Source organism: Eurosta solidaginis, unplaced genomic scaffold, assembly GCF_040869045.1.
Source record: "Eurosta solidaginis isolate ZX-2024a unplaced genomic scaffold, ASM4086904v1 ctg00001458.1, whole genome shotgun sequence".
In the NCBI taxonomy this organism is placed as follows: Eukaryota; Metazoa; Arthropoda; class Insecta; order Diptera; family Tephritidae; genus Eurosta; species Eurosta solidaginis.
This window is the reverse complement of record NW_027137137.1, coordinates 21,341-47,124: the sequence shown is the minus strand read 5'-3', so window position 1 is coordinate 47,124 and position 25,784 is coordinate 21,341. Positions and strand designations below refer to the sequence as shown.

Genomic DNA, 25,784 nt, shown 5'->3' with positions numbered 1-25,784 from the left:
TCATCGTTACGAATAGCCAATTGTAAATGACGTGGAATAATTCTAGTTTTTTTATTATCACGTGCAGCATTACCAGCCAATTCAAGAACTTCAGCTGCCAAATATTCCATAACAGCAGCTAAATATACTGGAGCACCGGCACCAACACGTTCAGCATAATTGCCTTTACGTAACAAACGATGAATACGACCGACAGGAAATTGAAGGCCAGCACGGTTTGAACGTGACTTTGCCTTTCCCTTTACTTTACCACCTTTACCACGACCAGACATTGTTGTTATATATTTCACTTAATACACTTTTTCACAAATACACACACTAGCTGAATAGCTTGGACACTTTATTCCCTAAACACAAATTGTGCTGCGCTTATATACTTTTTCGTTTGTACATTGAGCTACCCCAATCGCATGTTATCAAATTATTGCCAGCAATTTTTAACGAATCGTTACGAATAGCTTGAATGGTTTGTCGGAAAAAATATACTTAAAGGTGTGCATTTTAACACTTAGAAAATATTAAAAAGTGTTAGTGATAGTGAAGTGATTTTGTGAAAATTAAATATGCCTCCTAAAACTAGTGGTAAAGCAGCTAAGAAGGCCGGAAAGGCTCAGAAGAATATTACTAAAAACGACAAGAAGAAGAAGCGTAAGAGGAAGGAAAGTTATGCCATCTACATTTATAAAGTGTTGAAACAAGTGCATCCTGATACTGGTATATCGTCGAAAGCCATGAGTATCATGAACAGTTTTGTTAATGACATTTTTGAACGTATTGCTGCTGAAGCATCACGTTTAGCTCATTACAATAAACGTTCAACAATTACTAGTCGCGAAATTCAAACTGCCGTACGCCTATTGTTGCCTGGTGAATTGGCTAAGCATGCCGTCAGTGAGGGTACTAAGGCTGTTACCAAATACACAAGCTCCAAGTAATTTGTGCGACTGAGGAAAATATGCATAAAAGTGAAAAATGTTAACAAAAAGGCCCTTTTCAGGGCCACAAAATATAAATTAACAAAGAGATATGAAATTTCTAAGTCGATGAAAATTTTTAATTTTGTTTTGCAATTGAAACATCAATTTCGAAATTGGTCAGCACGCTAGCTAGGGCGCAATTGAAATTTTTTTATACTTATACTCAAGTATTATGGCGAAGCAAAACTGTAGAAGCGTTTAGTCAGACGTATTGGGTAAATAATTAATTGAATAAATCTTTTTGTTTGTATATTTTGTAGCCCTGAAAAGGGCTTATTGATAATTCAACATTAATGAATGTTGTGTCCTTGTAAATTATCACAAAAAACGCAGCATATTTATTTTTTAGCTGATGCCTTTTTTGTGGTTGGCTTTTTAGTTGCAGCCTTTTTTGGTTTGGCAGCAGTTGCTTTTGTTGCCTTTGGCTTAGCGCTGGCAGATTTCGACTTGGTTGGTTTGGCTTTAACGGCGCCAGTCTTTTTTGCGTCTTTAGCCTTAGATTTCTCACTTTTCTTTTTTTCGGCGGTTTTCTTAGTGGCAACAGCTTTTTTCACTTTTTTCTCACCACTTGCCTTTTTGACACCACTCGACGATTTTTTCTTTAATGTTGCACTATCTTTTTTGGCTTTTGATTTATCAACCGATTTCACAGATTTTGACTTACCATCACTAGATTTAGTGGCTGCAGCTGATAATTTAAATGAACCAGATGCCCCCTTTCCTTTGGTTTGAATCAATTTTCCACTAGTAACAGCCGATTTCAAATAGCGCTTAATAAATGGTGCCAATTTTTGGGCGTCACATTTATATGTTGCACTAATATATTTCTTAATTGCCAAAAGTGATGAGCCACCACGTTCCTTCAAATTCTTAATGGATGCATCTACCATTTGTTGAGTTGGTGGATGAGTGGGAGCAACCGATGGTTTTTTGGGTTTAGTTGCTTTTTTAGCAGCAACTTTCTTCTCAGCAACAGCAGCAGAAGCAGCTACTGGTGAGCTAACATTTGCAACAGCGATTGTGTCAGACATCTTCACTTAATTATTTTATTTAAACGTTTATTAACACTTGAAAATATATCAATATTAAGCACACAAAGCACAAACTCACTATTTATACTTTTTTATACGAGCGCAAAGAAAACGATACTCTGTTTAAAATTTGAGAAGCGCAGCGAAAAGATGGATGACAAATATTCCCATTTCAGTGCTACGTACCATTTACATTTGATAAACTTTTCATTTTAATAAATTAATTAAAATTCAGATATTAAAGGTATTGCAAATATTCATATAAAATTAGATAGCTGAAATGTGCTAGTTTAATATATGAGTTCATTTAAATTGATGAATTTCATATTTTCGGAGTGTCAGGGATTTTAATCAAAACTTTGTACTGATAAAATCGAATTTTTTCTCAATAAAGTGAATTTTCTTAAAATATATTTGTACTAATCAAAATTTTCATTCAAATATATAAAATATATTATATTAGAAATCAAAAAAACTTATCTTCGTTAAGTTTTAATAACAATATTTTATTTTAAAAAATATTTAAATGTTTCTATTGCAACACTAGAGTAACTCTATGTGGCTTCACTTGAAGGCATCTAAAGTTTTGAATTTTAGTCTGAATTGATTATTGATATTGGATGTCTACAACTTATATGTATGTATATTTAAATGACATTTCATGACATTCAAAAAAAAATTCTCATTAAATGCTTATTAATTATCAATATGATTGTAATATACATATTTGAACATAATCGGACATCAGAGTCCATTTTAAGTACTATACTAGGTGGATGAGTATGAATTTGTACTACGTAGATTCCTTTTGAATTTAATATGATGAATGCTTATAAGCTTTAAATCAATAATTGATATGGTAACAAATTATAACTAATATTATTATGCACGTAAATGTATGCGCGCGTATGAAATTTTTCCATTGAGTCTATAGAAATTTTAAATTGTATTCCAAGTATTTATTCAATTAAATGCAATTTAATTAAAAAAAAAAAAAATCGATGTACATATATACATAAAATAAAAGAAAAAGTTGGATATGCCAACAACACGCGGTGTTCCCAAGCGGTCCCCCATCTAAGTACTAACCGCGCCCGACGCTGCTTAATTTCGGTGATCGGACGAGAACCGATGTATTCAGCGTGGTATGGTCGTTGGCAAATTTTGTTTGCCTAAATCGGTATAAGCATGGCTACTTTAATGTGTATACTTGCAGTTGTGAATTTGTCCTTTTTTTTTTAAATGATATAAGTCGACTTAAGTAAATTTTGTTATATACTTTATAGTTTAGTGTATTCAGATACTTTTGCTACTTAAATCCGATTTTTTACAAAAATGAACTTATGCACTTTTTGTAAAATAAGCCTGCTATTATACACATATTTATATCGCTTGGCTTGTGTCGGGGTATATTCATTTGCATGAGTTTTCATTATGCATACATACGTATGCTACTTAGTGTAAACGAACATTCATACATACATACTACATATGCATGTACATCTTAATAATATATCTTTCTTTTATGTATTGTATTAGAGAAATTTTGAAATCTTTGTTAAAAAATATTGTGGTCCTGAAAAGGACCGTTTGTTTGAATGGGTATTTATTTTGTTTTAATATGTCCGTAAAAATGAATTTAACCGCCGAAACCATACAATGTACGACCTTGCCTCTTCAATGCATATACAACATCCATAGCCGTAACTGTTTTCCTTTTAGCATGTTCAGTATATGTGACTGCATCACGGATAACATTTTCTAAAAATACTTTTAGAACACCACGAGTTTCTTCATATATTAAACCAGATATACGTTTTACGCCACCACGACGTGCTAAACGTCGAATAGCTGGCTTTGTGATACCTTGGATGTTATCACGTAAAACTTTGCGATGACGTTTGGCGCCACCTTTACCTAATCCTTTTCCACCTTTGCCACGACCAGTCATTTTTTCTATTTAGCACTTTTTTTAGCTTTCACAAGAACACTTCACTTGATCACTTCACTTCACAACTAATAGCTGGTTTACCGAAAGTAGCTGCTATTTATACAAAAATCCACAACATTGAGTGAGCTACCATTATGTGCCATAAATATTTCTATCTCATTTTAACTCGCACAATATTGCAACCCTAAAAAAATGAACATATGAAACGTTTTTATGTATTTTATTATATGTATTTTCACACATGTCAGCACTAGGTTTATTAAGTGAAGTGTTCAGTGATCAGTGTTTATTTTAAATTGTGAAAAATAAAAGTGAGAAATGGCTCGTACAAAGCAAACAGCCCGTAAATCGACTGGTGGTAAAGCGCCACGTAAACAGTTGGCCACTAAAGCTGCTCGCAAAAGTGCGCCGGCAACTGGTGGAGTGAAGAAACCGCATCGTTATCGTCCCGGTACAGTCGCTTTGCGTGAAATTCGTCGTTATCAGAAGAGTACCGAACTGTTGATTCGTAAATTGCCATTCCAACGTTTGGTACGTGAAATTGCTCAAGATTTTAAAACTGATTTACGTTTCCAGAGTTCAGCTGTGATGGCATTACAAGAAGCAAGTGAAGCATATTTAGTTGGTTTGTTCGAGGATACAAATTTGTGTGCCATTCATGCAAAACGTGTCACAATTATGCCAAAAGATATTCAATTGGCTAGACGTATACGTGGTGAACGTGCTTAATTCCATATTTTAATAAAAATAAACATTATAAACGGTCCTTTTCAGGACCACAAATTTTTTAAACAACAAAGATCAAAAATAACTGAAGCAACTATCAATTTTTATAATAATAAAATGAAAATTCGTATTCTTGCTATCTTTGATAGTAGCAGCTGTAGTTTTACCCTTAATATGGTGTGTATACCTACTCACGAGTATATACACATTTATTTGCTAAACACATATGTATGTATGTATGCACGGTTGTACCTTTGGTACGTATGAATACAAGCCACAACTTTTTGCGCCTTTGTCGAGATGCTCATGCAAACATACGTACATATATACATACAATATGTAGTATGCGCGCATACTGTACTTTTTTAATGTTGCTGTTTTTTTTTTCTGGAAAATGATATAAGTCAACTTTTTTATGAACATTTTCAAACACTATTTTATTAATTGAAGTAGTTGTTAACGCAGATTTCGTTAAAAAAAAAAAATTTCTAAAAGTTTACTTATGCTCTTTTAAATTTTTCTTTCAAAAAATTGTTTTAAAATAGATAAATACATATATATGACAATATAATTAATCTCTTTGTATATATATTTTGTCGTCCTGAAAAGGACGGTTTTAAATATGGCGTCGTAAGAATATAAATCGACGATTACATCACTTATGCTTTCTTTTCGGTCTTCTTTGGCAAAAGTACAGCTTGAATATTTGGTAAAACACCACCTTGAGCTATGGTAACTCCAGACAATAGTTTATTCAATTCTTCATCGTTACGAATAGCCAATTGTAAATGACGTGGAATAATTCTAGTTTTTTTATTATCACGTGCAGCATTACCAGCCAATTCAAGAACTTCAGCTGCCAAATATTCCATAACAGCAGCTAAATATACTGGAGCACCGGCACCAACACGTTCAGCATAATTGCCTTTACGTAACAAACGATGAATACGACCGACAGGAAATTGAAGGCCAGCACGGTTTGAACGTGACTTTGCCTTTCCCTTTACTTTACCACCTTTACCACGACCAGACATTGTTGTTATATATTTCACTTAATACACTTTTTCACAAATACACACACTAGCTGAATAGCTTGGACACTTTATTCCCTAAACACAAATTGTGCTGCGCTTATATACTTTTTCGTTTGTACATTGAGCTACCCCAATCGCATGTTATCAAATTATTGCCAGCAATTTTTAACGAATCGTTACGAATAGCTTGAATGGTTTGTCGGAAAAAATATACTTAAAGGTGTGCATTTTAACACTTAGAAAATATTAAAAAGTGTTAGTGATAGTGAAGTGATTTTGTGAAAATTAAATATGCCTCCTAAAACTAGTGGTAAAGCAGCTAAGAAGGCCGGAAAGGCTCAGAAGAATATTACTAAAAACGACAAGAAGAAGAAGCGTAAGAGGAAGGAAAGTTATGCCATCTACATTTATAAAGTGTTGAAACAAGTGCATCCTGATACTGGTATATCGTCGAAAGCCATGAGTATCATGAACAGTTTTGTTAATGACATTTTTGAACGTATTGCTGCTGAAGCATCACGTTTAGCTCATTACAATAAACGTTCAACAATTACTAGTCGCGAAATTCAAACTGCCGTACGCCTATTGTTGCCTGGTGAATTGGCTAAGCATGCCGTCAGTGAGGGTACTAAGGCTGTTACCAAATACACAAGCTCCAAGTAATTTGTGCGACTGAGGAAAATATGCATAAAAGTGAAAAATGTTAACAAAAAGGCCCTTTTCAGGGCCACAAAATATAAATTAACAAAGAGATATGAAATTTCTAAGTCGATGAAAATTTTTAATTTTGTTTTGCAATTGAAACATCAATTTCGAAATTGGTCAGCACGCTAGCTAGGGCGCAATTGAAATTTTTTTATACTTATACTCAAGTATTATGGCGAAGCAAAACTGTAGAAGCGTTTAGTCAGACGTATTGGGTAAATAATTAATTGAATAAATCTTTTTGTTTGTATATTTTGTAGCCCTGAAAAGGGCTTATTGATAATTCAACATTAATGAATGTTGTGTCCTTGTAAATTATCACAAAAAACGCAGCATATTTATTTTTTAGCTGATGCCTTTTTTGTGGTTGGCTTTTTAGTTGCAGCCTTTTTTGGTTTGGCAGCAGTTGCTTTTGTTGCCTTTGGCTTAGCGCTGGCAGATTTCGACTTGGTTGGTTTGGCTTTAACGGCGCCAGTCTTTTTTGCGTCTTTAGCCTTAGATTTCTCACTTTTCTTTTTTTCGGCGGTTTTCTTAGTGGCAACAGCTTTTTTCACTTTTTTCTCACCACTTGCCTTTTTGACACCACTCGACGATTTTTTCTTTAATGTTGCACTATCTTTTTTGGCTTTTGATTTATCAACCGATTTCACAGATTTTGACTTACCATCACTAGATTTAGTGGCTGCAGCTGATAATTTAAATGAACCAGATGCCCCCTTTCCTTTGGTTTGAATCAATTTTCCACTAGTAACAGCCGATTTCAAATAGCGCTTAATAAATGGTGCCAATTTTTGGGCGTCACATTTATATGTTGCACTAATATATTTCTTAATTGCCAAAAGTGATGAGCCACCACGTTCCTTCAAATTCTTAATGGATGCATCTACCATTTGTTGAGTTGGTGGATGAGTGGGAGCAACCGATGGTTTTTTGGGTTTAGTTGCTTTTTTAGCAGCAACTTTCTTCTCAGCAACAGCAGTAGAAGCAGCTACTGGTGAGCTAACATTTGCAACAGCGATTGTGTCAGACATCTTCACTTAATTATTTTATTTAAACGTTTATTAACACTTGAAAATATATCAATATTAAGCACACAAAGCACAAACTCACTATTTATACTTTTTTATACGAGCGCAAAGAAAACGATACTCTGTTTAAAATTTGAGAAGCGCAGCGAAAAGATGGATGACAAATATTCCCATTTCAGTGCTACGTACCATTTACATTTGATAAACTTTTCATTTTAATAAATTAATTAAAATTCAGATATTAAAGGTATTGCAAATATTCATATAAAATTAGATAGCTGAAATGTGCTAGTTTAATATATGAGTTCATTTAAATTGATGAATTTCATATTTTCGGAGTGTCAGGGATTTTAATCAAAACTTTGTACTGATAAAATCGAATTTTTTCTCAATAAAGTGAATTTTCTTAAAATATATTTGTACTAATCAAAATTTTCATTCAAATATATAAAATATATTATATTAGAAATCAAAAAAACTTATCTTCGTTAAGTTTTAATAACAATATTTTATTTTAAAAAATATTTAAATGTTTCTATTGCAACACTAGAGTAACTCTATGTGGCTTCACTTGAAGGCATCTAAAGTTTTGAATTTTAGTCTGAATTGATTATTGATATTGGATGTCTACAACTTATATGTATGTATATTTAAATGACATTTCATGACATTCAAAAAAAAATTCTCATTAAATGCTTATTAATTATCAATATGATTGTAATATACATATTTGAACATAATCGGACATCAGAGTCCATTTTAAGTACTATACTAGGTGGATGAGTATGAATTTGTACTACGTAGATTCCTACGTAGATTCCTTTTGAATTTAATATGATGAATGCTTATAAGCTTTAAATCAATAATTGATATGGTAACAAATTATAACTAATATTATTATGCACGTAAATGTATGCGCGCGTATGAAATTTTTCCATTGAGTCTATAGAAATTTTAAATTGTATTCCAAGTATTTATTCAATTAAATGCAATTTAATTAAAAAAAAAAAAAATCGATGTACATATATACATAAAATAAAAGAAAAAGTTGGATATGCCAACAACACGCGGTGTTCCCAAGCGGTCCCCCATCTAAGTACTAACCGCGCCCGACGCTGCTTAATTTCGGTGATCGGACGAGAACCGATGTATTCAGCGTGGTATGGTCGTTGGCAAATTTTGTTTGCCTAAATCGGTATAAGCATGGCTACTTTAATGTGTATACTTGCAGTTGTGAATTTGTCCTTTTTTTTTTAAATGATATAAGTCGACTTAAGTAAATTTTGTTATATACTTTATAGTTTAGTGTATTCAGATACTTTTGCTACTTAAATCCGATTTTTTACAAAAATGAACTTATGCACTTTTTGTAAAATAAGCCTGCTATTATACACATATTTATATCGCTTGGCTTGTGTCGGGGTATATTCATTTGCATGAGTTTTCATTATGCATACATACGTATGCTACTTAGTGTAAACGAACATTCATACATACATACTACATATGCATGTACATCTTAATAATATATCTTTCTTTTATGTATTGTATTAGAGAAATTTTGAAATCTTTGTTAAAAAATATTGTGGTCCTGAAAAGGACCGTTTGTTTGAATGGGTATTTATTTTGTTTTAATATGTCCGTAAAAATGAATTTAACCGCCGAAACCATACAATGTACGACCTTGCCTCTTCAATGCATATACAACATCCATAGCCGTAACTGTTTTCCTTTTAGCATGTTCAGTATATGTGACTGCATCACGGATAACATTTTCTAAAAATACTTTTAGAACACCACGAGTTTCTTCATATATTAAACCAGATATACGTTTTACGCCACCACGACGTGCTAAACGTCGAATAGCTGGCTTTGTGATACCTTGGATGTTATCACGTAAAACTTTGCGATGACGTTTGGCGCCACCTTTACCTAATCCTTTTCCACCTTTGCCACGACCAGTCATTTTTTCTATTTAGCACTTTTTTTAGCTTTCACAAGAACACTTCACTTGATCACTTCACTTCACAACTAATAGCTGGTTTACCGAAAGTAGCTGCTATTTATACAAAAATCCACAACATTGAGTGAGCTACCATTATGTGCCATAAATATTTCTATCTCATTTTAACTCGCACAATATTGCAACCCTAAAAAAATGAACATATGAAACGTTTTTATGTATTTTATTATATGTATTTTCACACATGTCAGCACTAGGTTTATTAAGTGAAGTGTTCAGTGATCAGTGTTTATTTTAAATTGTGAAAAATAAAAGTGAGAAATGGCTCGTACAAAGCAAACAGCCCGTAAATCGACTGGTGGTAAAGCGCCACGTAAACAGTTGGCCACTAAAGCTGCTCGCAAAAGTGCGCCGGCAACTGGTGGAGTGAAGAAACCGCATCGTTATCGTCCCGGTACAGTCGCTTTGCGTGAAATTCGTCGTTATCAGAAGAGTACCGAACTGTTGATTCGTAAATTGCCATTCCAACGTTTGGTACGTGAAATTGCTCAAGATTTTAAAACTGATTTACGTTTCCAGAGTTCAGCTGTGATGGCATTACAAGAAGCAAGTGAAGCATATTTAGTTGGTTTGTTCGAGGATACAAATTTGTGTGCCATTCATGCAAAACGTGTCACAATTATGCCAAAAGATATTCAATTGGCTAGACGTATACGTGGTGAACGTGCTTAATTCCATATTTTAATAAAAATAAACATTATAAACGGTCCTTTTCAGGACCACAAATTTTTTAAACAACAAAGATCAAAAATAACTGAAGCAACTATCAATTTTTATAATAATAAAATGAAAATTCGTATTCTTGCTATCTTTGATAGTAGCAGCTGTAGTTTTACCCTTAATATGGTGTGTATACCTACTCACGAGTATATACACATTTATTTGCTAAACACATATGTATGTATGTATGCACGGTTGTACCTTTGGTACGTATGAATACAAGCCACAACTTTTTGCGCCTTTGTCGAGATGCTCATGCAAACATACGTACATATATACATACAATATGTAGTATGCGCGCATACTGTACTTTTTTAATGTTGCTGTTTTTTTTTCTGGAAAATGATATAAGTCAACTTTTTTATGAACATTTTCAAACACTATTTTATTAATTGAAGTAGTTGTTAACGCAGATTTCGTTAAAAAAAAAAAATTTCTAAAAGTTTACTTATGCTCTTTTAAATTTTTCTTTCAAAAAATTGTTTTAAAATAGATAAATACATATATATGACAATATAATTAATCTCTTTGTATATATATTTTGTCGTCCTGAAAAGGACGGTTTTAAATATGGCGTCGTAAGAATATAAATCGACGATTACATCACTTATGCTTTCTTTTCGGTCTTCTTTGGCAAAAGTACAGCTTGAATATTTGGTAAAACACCACCTTGAGCTATGGTAACTCCAGACAATAGTTTATTCAATTCTTCATCGTTACGAATAGCCAATTGTAAATGACGTGGAATAATTCTAGTTTTTTTATTATCACGTGCAGCATTACCAGCCAATTCAAGAACTTCAGCTGCCAAATATTCCATAACAGCAGCTAAATATACTGGAGCACCGGCACCAACACGTTCAGCATAATTGCCTTTACGTAACAAACGATGAATACGACCGACAGGAAATTGAAGGCCAGCACGGTTTGAACGTGACTTTGCCTTTCCCTTTACTTTACCACCTTTACCACGACCAGACATTGTTGTTATATATTTCACTTAATACACTTTTTCACAAATACACACACTAGCTGAATAGCTTGGACACTTTATTCCCTAAACACAAATTGTGCTGCGCTTATATACTTTTTCGTTTGTACATTGAGCTACCCCAATCGCATGTTATCAAATTATTGCCAGCAATTTTTAACGAATCGTTACGAATAGCTTGAATGGTTTGTCGGAAAAAATATACTTAAAGGTGTGCATTTTAACACTTAGAAAATATTAAAAAGTGTTAGTGATAGTGAAGTGATTTTGTGAAAATTAAATATGCCTCCTAAAACTAGTGGTAAAGCAGCTAAGAAGGCCGGAAAGGCTCAGAAGAATATTACTAAAAACGACAAGAAGAAGAAGCGTAAGAGGAAGGAAAGTTATGCCATCTACATTTATAAAGTGTTGAAACAAGTGCATCCTGATACTGGTATATCGTCGAAAGCCATGAGTATCATGAACAGTTTTGTTAATGACATTTTTGAACGTATTGCTGCTGAAGCATCACGTTTAGCTCATTACAATAAACGTTCAACAATTACTAGTCGCGAAATTCAAACTGCCGTACGCCTATTGTTGCCTGGTGAATTGGCTAAGCATGCCGTCAGTGAGGGTACTAAGGCTGTTACCAAATACACAAGCTCCAAGTAATTTGTGCGACTGAGGAAAATATGCATAAAAGTGAAAAATGTTAACAAAAAGGCCCTTTTCAGGGCCACAAAATATAAATTAACAAAGAGATATGAAATTTCTAAGTCGATGAAAATTTTTAATTTTGTTTTGCAATTGAAACATCAATTTCGAAATTGGTCAGCACGCTAGCTAGGGCGCAATTGAAATTTTTTTATACTTATACTCAAGTATTATGGCGAAGCAAAACTGTAGAAGCGTTTAGTCAGACGTATTGGGTAAATAATTAATTGAATAAATTTTTGATCTTTTTGTTTGTATATTTTGTAGCCCTGAAAAGGGCTTATTGATAATTCAACATTAATGAATGTTGTGTCCTTGTAAATTATCACAAAAAACGCAGCATATTTATTTTTTAGCTGATGCCTTTTTTGTGGTTGGCTTTTTAGTTGCAGCCTTTTTTGGTTTGGCAGCAGTTGCTTTTGTTGCCTTTGGCTTAGCGCTGGCAGATTTCGACTTGGTTGGTTTGGCTTTAACGGCGCCAGTCTTTTTTGCGTCTTTAGCCTTAGATTTCTCACTTTTCTTTTTTTCGGCGGTTTTCTTAGTGGCAACAGCTTTTTTCACTTTTTTCTCACCACTTGCCTTTTTGACACCACTCGACGATTTTTTCTTTAATGTTGCACTATCTTTTTTGGCTTTTGATTTATCAACCGATTTCACAGATTTTGACTTACCATCACTAGATTTAGTGGCTGCAGCTGATAATTTAAATGAACCAGATGCCCCCTTTCCTTTGGTTTGAATCAATTTTCCACTAGTAACAGCCGATTTCAAATAGCGCTTAATAAATGGTGCCAATTTTTGGGCGTCACATTTATATGTTGCACTAATATATTTCTTAATTGCCAAAAGTGATGAGCCACCACGTTCCTTCAAATTCTTAATGGATGCATCTACCATTTGTTGAGTTGGTGGATGAGTGGGAGCAACCGATGGTTTTTTGGGTTTAGTTGCTTTTTTAGCAGCAACTTTCTTCTCAGCAACAGCAGCAGAAGCAGCTACTGGTGAGCTAACATTTGCAACAGCGATTGTGTCAGACATCTTCACTTAATTATTTTATTTAAACGTTTATTAACACTTGAAAATATATCAATATTAAGCACACAAAGCACAAACTCACTATTTATACTTTTTTATACGAGCGCAAAGAAAACGATACTCTGTTTAAAATTTGAGAAGCGCAGCGAAAAGATGGATGACAAATATTCCCATTTCAGTGCTACGTACCATTTACATTTGATAAACTTTTCATTTTAATAAATTAATTAAAATTCAGATATTAAAGGTATTGCAAATATTCATATAAAATTAGATAGCTGAAATGTGCTAGTTTAATATATGAGTTCATTTAAATTGATGAATTTCATATTTTCGGAGTGTCAGGGATTTTAATCAAAACTTTGTACTGATAAAATCGAATTTTTTCTCAATAAAGTGAATTTTCTTAAAATATATTTGTACTAATCAAAATTTTCATTCAAATATATAAAATATATTATATTAGAAATCAAAAAAACTTATCTTCGTTAAGTTTTAATAACAATATTTTATTTTAAAAAATATTTAAATGTTTCTATTGCAACACTAGAGTAACTCTATGTGGCTTCACTTGAAGGCATCTAAAGTTTTGAATTTTAGTCTGAATTGATTATTGATATTGGATGTCTACAACTTATATGTATGTATATTTAAATGACATTTCATGACATTCAAAAAAAAATTCTCATTAAATGCTTATTAATTATCAATATGATTGTAATATACATATTTGAACATAATCGGACATCAGAGTCCATTTTAAGTACTATACTAGGTGGATGAGTATGAATTTGTACTACGTAGATTCCTTTTGAATTTAATATGATGAATGCTTATAAGCTTTAAATCAATAATTGATATGGTAACAAATTATAACTAATATTATTATGCACGTAAATGTATGCGCGCGTATGAAATTTTTCCATTGAGTCTATAGAAATTTTAAATTGTATTCCAAGTATTTATTCAATTAAATGCAATTTAATTAAAAAAAAAAAAAATCGATGTACATATATACATAAAATAAAAGAAAAAGTTGGATATGCCAACAACACGCGGTGTTCCCAAGCGGTCCCCCATCTAAGTACTAACCGCGCCCGACGCTGCTTAATTTCGGTGATCGGACGAGAACCGATGTATTCAGCGTGGTATGGTCGTTGGCAAATTTTGTTTGCCTAAATCGGTATAAGCATGGCTACTTTAATGTGTATACTTGCAGTCCTTTTTTTTTTAAATGATATAAGTCGACTTAAGTAAATTTTGTTATATACTTTATAGTTTAGTGTATTCAGATACTTTTGCTACTTAAATCCGATTTTTTACAAAAATGAACTTATGCACTTTTTGTAAAATAAGCCTGCTATTATACACATATTTATATCGCTTGGCTTGTGTCGGGGTATATTCATTTGCATGAGTTTTCATTATGCATACATACGTATGCTACTTAGTGTAAACGAACATTCATACATACATACTACATATGCATGTACATCTTAATAATATATCTTTCTTTTATGTATTGTATTAGAGAAATTTTGAAATCTTTGTTAAAAAATATTGTGGTCCTGAAAAGGACCGTTTGTTTGAATGGGTATTTATTTTGTTTTAATATGTCCGTAAAAATGAATTTAACCGCCGAAACCATACAATGTACGACCTTGCCTCTTCAATGCATATACAACATCCATAGCCGTAACTGTTTTCCTTTTAGCATGTTCAGTATATGTGACTGCATCACGGATAACATTTTCTAAAAATACTTTTAGAACACCACGAGTTTCTTCATATATTAAACCAGATATACGTTTTACGCCACCACGACGTGCTAAACGTCGAATAGCTGGCTTTGTGATACCTTGGATGTTATCACGTAAAACTTTGCGATGACGTTTGGCGCCACCTTTACCTAATCCTTTTCCACCTTTGCCACGACCAGTCATTTTTTCTATTTAGCACTTTTTTTAGCTTTCACAAGAACACTTCACTTGATCACTTCACTTCACAACTAATAGCTGGTTTACCGAAAGTAGCTGCTATTTATACAAAAATCCACAACATTGAGTGAGCTACCATTATGTGCCATAAATATTTCTATCTCATTTTAACTCGCACAATATTGCAACCCTAAAAAAATGAACATATGAAACGTTTTTATGTATTTTATTATATGTATTTTCACACATGTCAGCACTAGGTTTATTAAGTGAAGTGTTCAGTGATCAGTGTTTATTTTAAATTGTGAAAAATAAAAGTGAGAAATGGCTCGTACAAAGCAAACAGCCCGTAAATCGACTGGTGGTAAAGCGCCACGTAAACAGTTGGCCACTAAAGCTGCTCGCAAAAGTGCGCCGGCAACTGGTGGAGTGAAGAAACCGCATCGTTATCGTCCCGGTACAGTCGCTTTGCGTGAAATTCGTCGTTATCAGAAGAGTACCGAACTGTTGATTCGTAAATTGCCATTCCAACGTTTGGTACGTGAAATTGCTCAAGATTTTAAAACTGATTTACGTTTCCAGAGTTCAGCTGTGATGGCATTACAAGAAGCAAGTGAAGCATATTTAGTTGGTTTGTTCGAGGATACAAATTTGTGTGCCATTCATGCAAAACGTGTCACAATTATGCCAAAAGATATTCAATTGGCTAGACGTATACGTGGTGAACGTGCTTAATTCCATATTTTAATAAAAATAAACATTATAAACGGTCCTTTTCAGGACCACAAATTTTTTAAACAACAAAGATCAAAAATAACTGAAGCAACTATCAATTTTTATAATAATAAAATGAAAATTCGTATTCTTGCTATCTTTGATAGTAGCAGCTGTAGTTTTACCCTTAATATGGTGTGTATACCTACTCACGAGTATATACACATTTATTTGCTAAACACATATGTATGTATGTATGCACGGTTGTACCTTTGGTACGTATGAATACAAGCCACAACTTTTTGCGCCTTTGTCGAGATGCTCATGCAAACATACGTACATATATACATACAATATGTAGTATGCGCGCATACTGTACTTTTTTAATGTTGCTGTTTTTTTTTTCTGGAAAATGATATAAGTCAACTTTTTTATGAACATTTTCAAACACTATTTTATTAATTGAAGTAGTTGTTAACGCAGATTTCGTTAAAAAAAAAAAATTTCTAAAAGTTTACTTATGCTCTTTTAAATTTTTCTTTCAAAAAATTGTTTTAAAATAGATAAATACATATATATGACAATATAATTAATCTCTTTGTATATATATTTTGTCGTCCTGAAAAGGACGGTTTTAAATATGGCGTCGTAAGAATATAAATCGACGATTACATCACTTATGCTTTCTTTTCGGTCTTCTTTGGCAAAAGTACAGCTTGAATATTTGGTAAAACACCACCTTGAGCTATGGTAACTCCAGACAATAGTTTATTCAATTCTTCATCGTTACGAATAGCCAATTGTAAATGACGTGGAATAATTCTAGTTTTTTTATTATCACGTGCAGCATTACCAGCCAATTCAAGAACTTCAGCTGCCAAATATTCCATAACAGCAGCTAAATATACTGGAGCACCGGCACCAACACGTTCAGCATAATTGCCTTTACGTAACAAACGATGAATACGACCGACAGGAAATTGAAGGCCAGCACGGTTTGAACGTGACTTTGCCTTTCCCTTTACTTTACCACCTTTACCACGACCAGACATTGTTGTTATATATTTCACTTAATACACTTTTTCACAAATACACACACTAGCTGAATAGCTTGGACACTTTATTCCCTAAACACAAATTGTGCTGCGCTTATATACTTTTTCGTTTGTACATTGAGCTACCCCAATCGCATGTTATCAAATTATTGCCAGCAATTTTTAACGAATCGTTACGAATAGCTTGAATGGTTTGTCGGAAAAAATATACTTAAAGGTGTGCATTTTAACACTTAGAAAATATTAAAAAGTGTTAGTGATAGTGAAGTGATTTTGTGAAAATTAAATATGCCTCCTAAAACTAGTGGTAAAGCAGCTAAGAAGGCCGGAAAGGCTCAGAAGAATATTACTAAAAACGACAAGAAGAAGAAGCGTAAGAGGAAGGAAAGTTATGCCATCTACATTTATAAAGTGTTGAAACAAGTGCATCCTGATACTGGTATATCGTCGAAAGCCATGAGTATCATGAACAGTTTTGTTAATGACATTTTTGAACGTATTGCTGCTGAAGCATCACGTTTAGCTCATTACAATAAACGTTCAACAATTACTAGTCGCGAAATTCAAACTGCCGTACGCCTATTGTTGCCTGGTGAATTGGCTAAGCATGCCGTCAGTGAGGGTACTAAGGCTGTTACCAAATACACAAGCTCCAAGTAATTTGTGCGACTGAGGAAAATATGCATAAAAGTGAAAAATGTTAACAAAAAGGCCCTTTTCAGGGCCACAAAATATAAATTAACAAAGAGATATGAAATTTCTAAGTCGATGAAAATTTTTAATTTTGTTTTGCAATTGAAACATCAATTTCGAAATTGGTCAGCACGCTAGCTAGGGCGCAATTGAAATTTTTTTATACTTATACTCAAGTATTATGGCGAAGCAAAACTGTAGAAGCGTTTAGTCAGACGTATTGGGTAAATAATTAATTGAATAAATTTTTGATCTTTTTGTTTGTATATTTTGTAGCCCTGAAAAGGGCTTATTGATAATTCAACATTAATGAATGTTGTGTCCTTGTAAATTATCACAAAAAACGCAGCATATTTATTTTTTAGCTGATGCCTTTTTTGTGGTTGGCTTTTTAGTTGCAGCCTTTTTTGGTTTGGCAGCAGTTGCTTTTGTTGCCTTTGGCTTAGCGCTGGCAGATTTCGACTTGGTTGGTTTGGCTTTAACGGCGCCAGTCTTTTTTGCGTCTTTAGCCTTAGATTTCTCACTTTTCTTTTTTTCGGCGGTTTTCTTAGTGGCAACAGCTTTTTTCACTTTTTTCTCACCACTTGCCTTTTTGACACCACTCGACGATTTTTTCTTTAATGTTGCACTATCTTTTTTGGCTTTTGATTTATCAACCGATTTCACAGATTTTGACTTACCATCACTAGATTTAGTGGCTGCAGCTGATAATTTAAATGAACCAGATGCCCCCTTTCCTTTGGTTTGAATCAATTTTCCACTAGTAACAGCCGATTTCAAATAGCGCTTAATAAATGGTGCCAATTTTTGGGCGTCACATTTATATGTTGCACTAATATATTTCTTAATTGCCAAAAGTGATGAGCCACCACGTTCCTTCAAATTCTTAATTGATGCATCTACCATTTGTTGAGTTGGTGGATGAGTGGGAGCAACCGATGGTTTTTTGGGTTTAGTTGCTTTTTTAGCAGCAACTTTCTTCTCAGCAACAGCAGTAGAAGCAGCTACTGGTGAGCTAACATTTGCAACAGCGATTGTGTCAGACATCTTCACTTAATTATTTTATTTAAACGTTTATTAACACTTGAAAATATATCAATATTAAGCACACAAAGCACAAACTCACTATTTATACTTTTTTATACGAGCGCAAAGAAAACGATACTCTGTTTAAAATTTGAGAAGCGCAGCGAAAAGATGGATGACAAATATTCCCATTTCAGTGCTACGTACCATTTACATTTGATAAACTTTTCATTTTAATAAATTAATTAAAATTCAGATATTAAAGGTATTGCAAATATTCATATAAAATTAGATAGCTGAAATGTGCTAGTTTAATATATGAGTTCATTTAAATTGATGAATTTCATATTTTCGGAGTGTCAGGGATTTTAATCAAAACTTTGTACTGATAAAATCGAATTTTTTCTCAATAAAGTGAATTTTCTTAAAATATATTTGTACTAATCAAAATTTTCATTCAAATATATAAAATATATTATATTAGAAATCAAAAAAACTTATCTTCGTTAAGTTTTAATAACAATATTTTATTTTAAAAAATATTTAAATGTTTCTATTGCAACACTAGAGTAACTCTATGTGGCTTCACTTGAAGGCATCTAAAGTTTTGAATTTTAGTCTGAATTGATTATTGATATTGGATGTCTACAACTTATATGTATGTATATTTAAATGACATTTCATGACATTCAAAAAAAAATTCTCATTAAATGCTTATTAATTATCAATATGATTGTAATATACATATTTGAACATAATCGGACATCAGAGTCCATTTTAAGTACTATACTAGGTGGATGAGTATGAATTTGTACTACGTAGATTCCTTTTGAATTTAATATGATGAATGCTTATAAGCTTTAAATCAATAATTGATATGGTAACAAATTATAACTAATATTATTATGCACGTAAATGTATGCGCGCGTATGAAATTTTTCCATTGAGTCTATAGAAATTTTAAATTGTATTCCAAGTATTTATTCAATTAAATGCAATTTAATTAAAAAAAAAAAAAATCGATGTACATATATACATAAAATAAAAGAAAAAGTTGGATATGCCAACAACACGCGGTGTTCCCAAGCGGTCCCCCATCTAAGTACTAACCGCGCCCGACGCTGCTTAATTTCGGTGATCGGACGAGAACCGATGTATTCAGCGTGGTATGGTCGTTGGCAAATTTTGTTTGCCTAAATCGGTATAAGCATGGCTACTTTAATGTGTATACTTGCAGTTGTGAATTTGTCCTTTTTTTTTTAAATGATATAAGTCGACTTAAGTAAATTTTGTTATATACTTTATAGTTTAGTGTATTCAGATACTTTTGCTACTTAAATCCGATTTTTTACAAAAATGAACTTATGCACTTTTTGTAAAATAAGCCTGCTATTATACACATATTTATATCGCTTGGCTTGTGTCGGGGTATATTCATTTGCATGAGTTTTCATTATGCATACATACGTATGCTACTTAGTGTAAACGAACATTCATACATACATACTACATATGCATGTACATCTTAATAATATATCTTTCTTTTATGTATTGTATTAGAGAAATTTTGAAATCTTTGTTAAAAAATATTGTGGTCCTGAAAAGGACCGTTTGTTTGAATGGGTATTTATTTTGTTTTAATATGTCCGTAAAAATGAATTTAACCGCCGAAACCATACAATGTACGACCTTGCCTCTTCAATGCATATACAACATCCATAGCCGTAACTGTTTTCCTTTTAGCATGTTCAGTATATGTGACTGCATCACGGATAACATTTTCTAAAAATACTTTTAGAACACCACGAGTTTCTTCATATATTAAACCAGATATACGTTTTACGCCACCACGACGTGCTAAACGTCGAATAGCTGGCTTTGTGATACCTTGGATGTTATCACGTAAAACTTTGCGATGACGTTTGGCGCCACCTTTACCTAATCCTTTTCCACCTTTGCCACGACCAGTCATTTTTTCTATTTAGCACTTTTTTTAGCTTTCACAAGAACACTTCACTTGATCACTTCACTTCACAACTAATAGCTGGTTTACCGAAAGTAGCTGCTATTTATACAAAAATCCACAACATTGAGTGAGCTACCATTATGTGCCATAAATATTTCTATCTCATTTTAACTCGCACAATATTGCAACCCTAAAAAAATGAACATATGAAACGTTTTTATGTATTTTATTATATGTATTTTCACACATGTCAGCACTAGGTTTATTAAGTGAAGTGTTCAGTGATCAGTGTTTATTTTAAATTGTGAAAAATAAAAGTGAGAAATGGCTCGTACAAAGCAAACAGCCCGTAAATCGACTGGTGGTAAAGCGCCACGTAAACAGTTGGCCACTAAAGCTGCTCGCAAAAGTGCGCCGGCAACTGGTGGAGTGAAGAAACCGCATCGTTATCGTCCCGGTACAGTCGCTTTGCGTGAAATTCGTCGTTATCAGAAGAGTACCGAACTGTTGATTCGTAAATTGCCATTCCAACGTTTGGTACGTGAAATTGCTCAAGATTTTAAAACTGATTTACGTTTCCAGAGTTCAGCTGTGATGGCATTACAAGAAGCAAGTGAAGCATATTTAGTTGGTTTGTTCGAGGATACAAATTTGTGTGCCATTCATGCAAAACGTGTCACAATTATGCCAAAAGATATTCAATTGGCTAGACGTATACGTGGTGAACGTGCTTAATTCCATATTTTAATAAAAATAAACATTATAAACGGTCCTTTTCAGGACCACAAATTTTTTAAACAACAAAGATCAAAAATAACTGAAGCAACTATCAATTTTTATAATAATAAAATGAAAATTCGTATTCTTGCTATCTTTGATAGTAGCAGCTGTAGTTTTACCCTTAATATGGTGTGTATACCTACTCACGAGTATATACACATTTATTTGCTAAACACATATGTATGTATGTATGCACGGTTGTACCTTTGGTACGTATGAATACAAGCCACAACTTTTTGCGCCTTTGTCGAGATGCTCATGCAAACATACGTACATATATACATACAATATGTAGTATGCGCGCATACTGTACTTTTTTAATGTTGCTGTTTTTTTTTTCTGGAAAATGATATAAGTCAACTTTTTTATGAACATTTTCAAACACTATTTTATTAATTGAAGTAGTTGTTAACGCAGATTTCGTTAAAAAAAAAAAATTTCTAAAAGTTTACTTATGCTCTTTTAAATTTTTCTTTCAAAAAATTGTTTTAAAATAGATAAATACATATATATGACAATATAATTAATCTCTTTGTATATATATTTTGTCGTCCTGAAAAGGACGGTTTTAAATATGGCGTCGTAAGAATATAAATCGACGATTACATCACTTATGCTTTCTTTTCGGTCTTCTTTGGCAAAAGTACAGCTTGAATATTTGGTAAAACACCACCTTGAGCTATGGTAACTCCAGACAATAGTTTATTCAATTCTTCATCGTTACGAATAGCCAATTGTAAATGACGTGGAATAATTCTAGTTTTTTTATTATCACGTGCAGCATTACCAGCCAATTCAAGAACTTCAGCTGCCAAATATTCCATAACAGCAGCTAAATATACTGGAGCACCGGCACCAACACGTTCAGCATAATTGCCTTTACGTAACAAACGATGAATACGACCGACAGGAAATTGAAGGCCAGCACGGTTTGAACGTGACTTTGCCTTTCCCTTTACTTTACCACCTTTACCACGACCAGACATTGTTGTTATATATTTCACTTAATACACTTTTTCACAAATACACACACTAGCTGAATTGCTTGGACACTTTATTCCCTAAACACAAATTGTGCTGCGCTTATATACTTTTTCGTTTGTACATTGAGCTACCCCAATCGCATGTTATCAAATTATTGCCAGCAATTTTTAACGAATCGTTACGAATAGCTTGAATGGTTTGTCGGAAAAAATATACTTAAAGGTGTGCATTTTAACACTTAGAAAATATTAAAAAGTGTTAGTGATAGTGAAGTGATTTTGTGAAAATTAAATATGCCTCCTAAAACTAGTGGTAAAGCAGCTAAGAAGGCCGGAAAGGCTCAGAAGAATATTACTAAAAACGACAAGAAGAAGAAGCGTAAGAGGAAGGAAAGTTATGCCATCTACATTTATAAAGTGTTGAAACAAGTGCATCCTGATACTGGTATATCGTCGAAAGCCATGAGTATCATGAACAGTTTTGTTAATGACATTTTTGAACGTATTGCTGCTGAAGCATCACGTTTAGCTCATTACAATAAACGTTCAACAATTACTAGTCGCGAAATTCAAACTGCCGTACGCCTATTGTTGCCTGGTGAATTGGCTAAGCATGCCGTCAGTGAGGGTACTAAGGCTGTTACCAAATACACAAGCTCCAAGTAATTTGTGCGACTGAGGAAAATATGCATAAAAGTGAAAAATGTTAACAAAAAGGCCCTTTTCAGGGCCACAAAATATAAATTAACAAAGAGATATGAAATTTCTAAGTCGACGAAAATTTTTAATTTTGTTTTGCAATTGAAACATCAATTTCGAAATTGGTCAGCACGCTAGCTAGGGCGCAATTGAAATTTTTTTATACTTATACTCAAGTATTATGGCGAAGCAAAACTGTAGAAGCGTTTAGTCAGACGTATTGGGTAAATAATTAATTGAATAAATTTTTGATCTTTTTGTTTGTATATTTTGTAGCCCTGAAAAGGGCTTATTGATAATTCAACATTAATGAATGTTGTGTCCTTGTAAATTATCACAAAAAACGCAGCATATTTATTTTTTAGCTGATGCCTTTTTTGTGGTTGGCTTTTTAGTTGCAGCCTTTTTTGGTTTGGCAGCAGTTGCTTTTGTTGCCTTTGGCTTAGCGCTGGCAGATTTCGACTTGGTTGGTTTGGCTTTAACGGCGCCAGTCTTTTTTGCGTCTTTAGCCTTAGATTTCTCACTTTTCTTTTTTTCGGCGGTTTTCTTAGTGGCAACAGCTTTTTTCACTTTTTTCTCACCACTTGCCTTTTTGACACCACTCGACGATTTTTTCTTTAATGTTGCACTATCTTTTTTGGCTTTTGATTTATCAACCGATTTCACAGATTTTGACTTACCATCACTAGATTTAGTGGCTGCAGCTGATAATTTAAATGAACCAGATGCCCCCTTTCCTTTGGTTTGAATCAATTTTCCACTAGTAACAGCCGATTTCAAATAGCGCTTAATAAATGGTGCCAATTTTTGGGCGTCACATTTATATGTTGCACTAATATATTTCTTAATTGCCAAAAGTGATGAGCCACCACGTTCCTTCAAATTCTTAATGGATGCATCTACCATTTGTTGAGTTGGTGGATGAGTGGGAGCAACCGATGGTTTTTTGGGTTTAGTTGCTTTTTTAGCAGCAACTTTCTTCTCAGCAACAGCAGCAGAAGCAGCTACTGGTGAGCTAACATTTGCAACAGCGATTGTGTCAGACATCTTCACTTAATTATTTTATTTAAACGTTTATTAACACTTGAAAATATATCAATATTAAGCACACAAAGCACAAACTCACTATTTATACTTTTTTATACGAGCGCAAAGAAAACGATACTCTGTTTAAAATTTGAGAAGCGCAGCGAAAAGATGGATGACAAATATTCCCATTTCAGTGCTACGTACCATTTACATTTGATAAACTTTTCATTTTAATAAATTAATTAAAATTCAGATATTAAAGGTATTGCAAATATTCATATAAAATTAGATAGCTGAAATGTGCTAGTTTAATATATGAGTTCATTTAAATTGATGAATTTCATATTTTCGGAGTGTCAGGGATTTTAATCAAAACTTTGTACTGATAAAATCGAATTTTTTCTCAATAAAGTGAATTTTCTTAAAATATATTTGTACTAATCAAAATTTTCATTCAAATATATAAAATATATTATATTAGAAATCAAAAAAACTTATCTTCGTTAAGTTTTAATAACAATATTTTATTTTAAAAAATATTTAAATGTTTCTATTGCAACACTAGAGTAACTCTATGTGGCTTCACTTGAAGGCATCTAAAGTTTTGAATTTTAGTCTGAATTGATTATTGATATTGGATGTCTACAACTTATATGTATGTATATTTAAATGACATTTCATGACATTCAAAAAAAAATTCTCATTAAATGCTTATTAATTATCAATATGATTGTAATATACATATTTGAACATAATCGGACATCAGAGTCCATTTTAAGTACTATACTAGGTGGATGAGTATGAATTTGTACTACGTAGATTCCTTTTGAATTTAATATGATGAATGCTTATAAGCTTTAAATCAATAATTGATATGGTAACAAATTATAACTAATATTATTATGCACGTAAATGTATGCGCGCGTATGAAATTTTTCCATTGAGTCTATAGAAATTTTAAATTGTATTCCAAGTATTTATTCAATTAAATGCAATTTAATTAAAAAAAAAAAAAATCGATGTACATATATACATAAAATAAAAGAAAAAGTTGGATATGCCAACAACACGCGGTGTTCCCAAGCGGTCCCCCATCTAAGTACTAACCGCGCCCGACGCTGCTTAATTTCGGTGATCGGACGAGAACCGATGTATTCAGCGTGGTATGGTCGTTGGCAAATTTTGTTTGCCTAAATCGGTATAAGCATGGCTACTTTAATGTGTATACTTGCAGTTGTGAATTTGTCCTTTTTTTTTTAAATGATATAAGTCGACTTAAGTAAATTTTGTTATATACTTTATAGTTTAGTGTATTCAGATACTTTTGCTACTTAAATCCGATTTTTTACAAAAATGAACTTATGCACTTTTTGTAAAATAAGCCTGCTATTATACACATATTTATATCGCTTGGCTTGTGTCGGGGTATATTCATTTGCATGAGTTTTCATTATGCATACATACGTATGCTACTTAGTGTAAACGAACATTCATACATACATACTACATATGCATGTACATCTTAATAATATATCTTTCTTTTATGTATTGTATTAGAGAAATTTTGAAATCTTTGTTAAAAAATATTGTGGTCCTGAAAAGGACCGTTTGTTTGAATGGGTATTTATTTTGTTTTAATATGTCCGTAAAAATGAATTTAACCGCCGAAACCATACAATGTACGACCTTGCCTCTTCAATGCATATACAACATCCATAGCCGTAACTGTTTTCCTTTTAGCATGTTCAGTATATGTGACTGCATCACGGATAACATTTTCTAAAAATACTTTTAGAACACCACGAGTTTCTTCATATATTAAACCAGATATACGTTTTACGCCACCACGACGTGCTAAACGTCGAATAGCTGGCTTTGTGATACCTTGGATGTTATCACGTAAAACTTTGCGATGACGTTTGGCGCCACCTTTACCTAATCCTTTTCCACCTTTGCCACGACCAGTCATTTTTTCTATTTAGCAC

At 32.9% G+C, this 25,784-nt stretch overlaps 5 non-coding genes and 2 pseudogenes across 5 annotated transcripts; 2 read left to right on the top strand and 5 right to left on the bottom strand.

Annotated features, from left to right (window-relative positions):
* Window positions 1-3,048: 3,048 nt before the first annotated feature.
* On the bottom strand, window positions 3,049-3,167 carry LOC137236198 (5S ribosomal RNA). The gene has a single exon (XR_010948294.1). It is a non-coding gene; the product is annotated as a 5S ribosomal RNA (ribosomal RNA).
* A 1,110-nt stretch (window positions 3,168-4,277) lies between these two features.
* Window positions 4,278-10,147, top strand: LOC137236186 (uncharacterized; annotated as a pseudogene).
* LOC137236197 (5S ribosomal RNA) lies at window positions 8,508-8,626 on the bottom strand. The gene has a single exon (XR_010948293.1). It is a non-coding gene; the product is annotated as a 5S ribosomal RNA (ribosomal RNA).
* A 3,813-nt stretch (window positions 10,148-13,960) lies between the features above and the next one.
* LOC137236196 (5S ribosomal RNA) lies at window positions 13,961-14,079 on the bottom strand. The gene has a single exon (XR_010948292.1). It is a non-coding gene; the product is annotated as a 5S ribosomal RNA (ribosomal RNA).
* Window positions 14,080-15,178: 1,099 nt separating this feature from the next.
* Window positions 15,179-21,043, top strand: LOC137236189 (uncharacterized; annotated as a pseudogene).
* On the bottom strand, window positions 19,404-19,522 carry LOC137236223 (5S ribosomal RNA). The gene has a single exon (XR_010948319.1). It is a non-coding gene; the product is annotated as a 5S ribosomal RNA (ribosomal RNA).
* A 3,814-nt stretch (window positions 21,044-24,857) lies between the features above and the next one.
* On the bottom strand, window positions 24,858-24,976 carry LOC137236222 (5S ribosomal RNA). The gene has a single exon (XR_010948318.1). It is a non-coding gene; the product is annotated as a 5S ribosomal RNA (ribosomal RNA).
* Window positions 24,977-25,784: the final 808 nt, after the last annotated feature.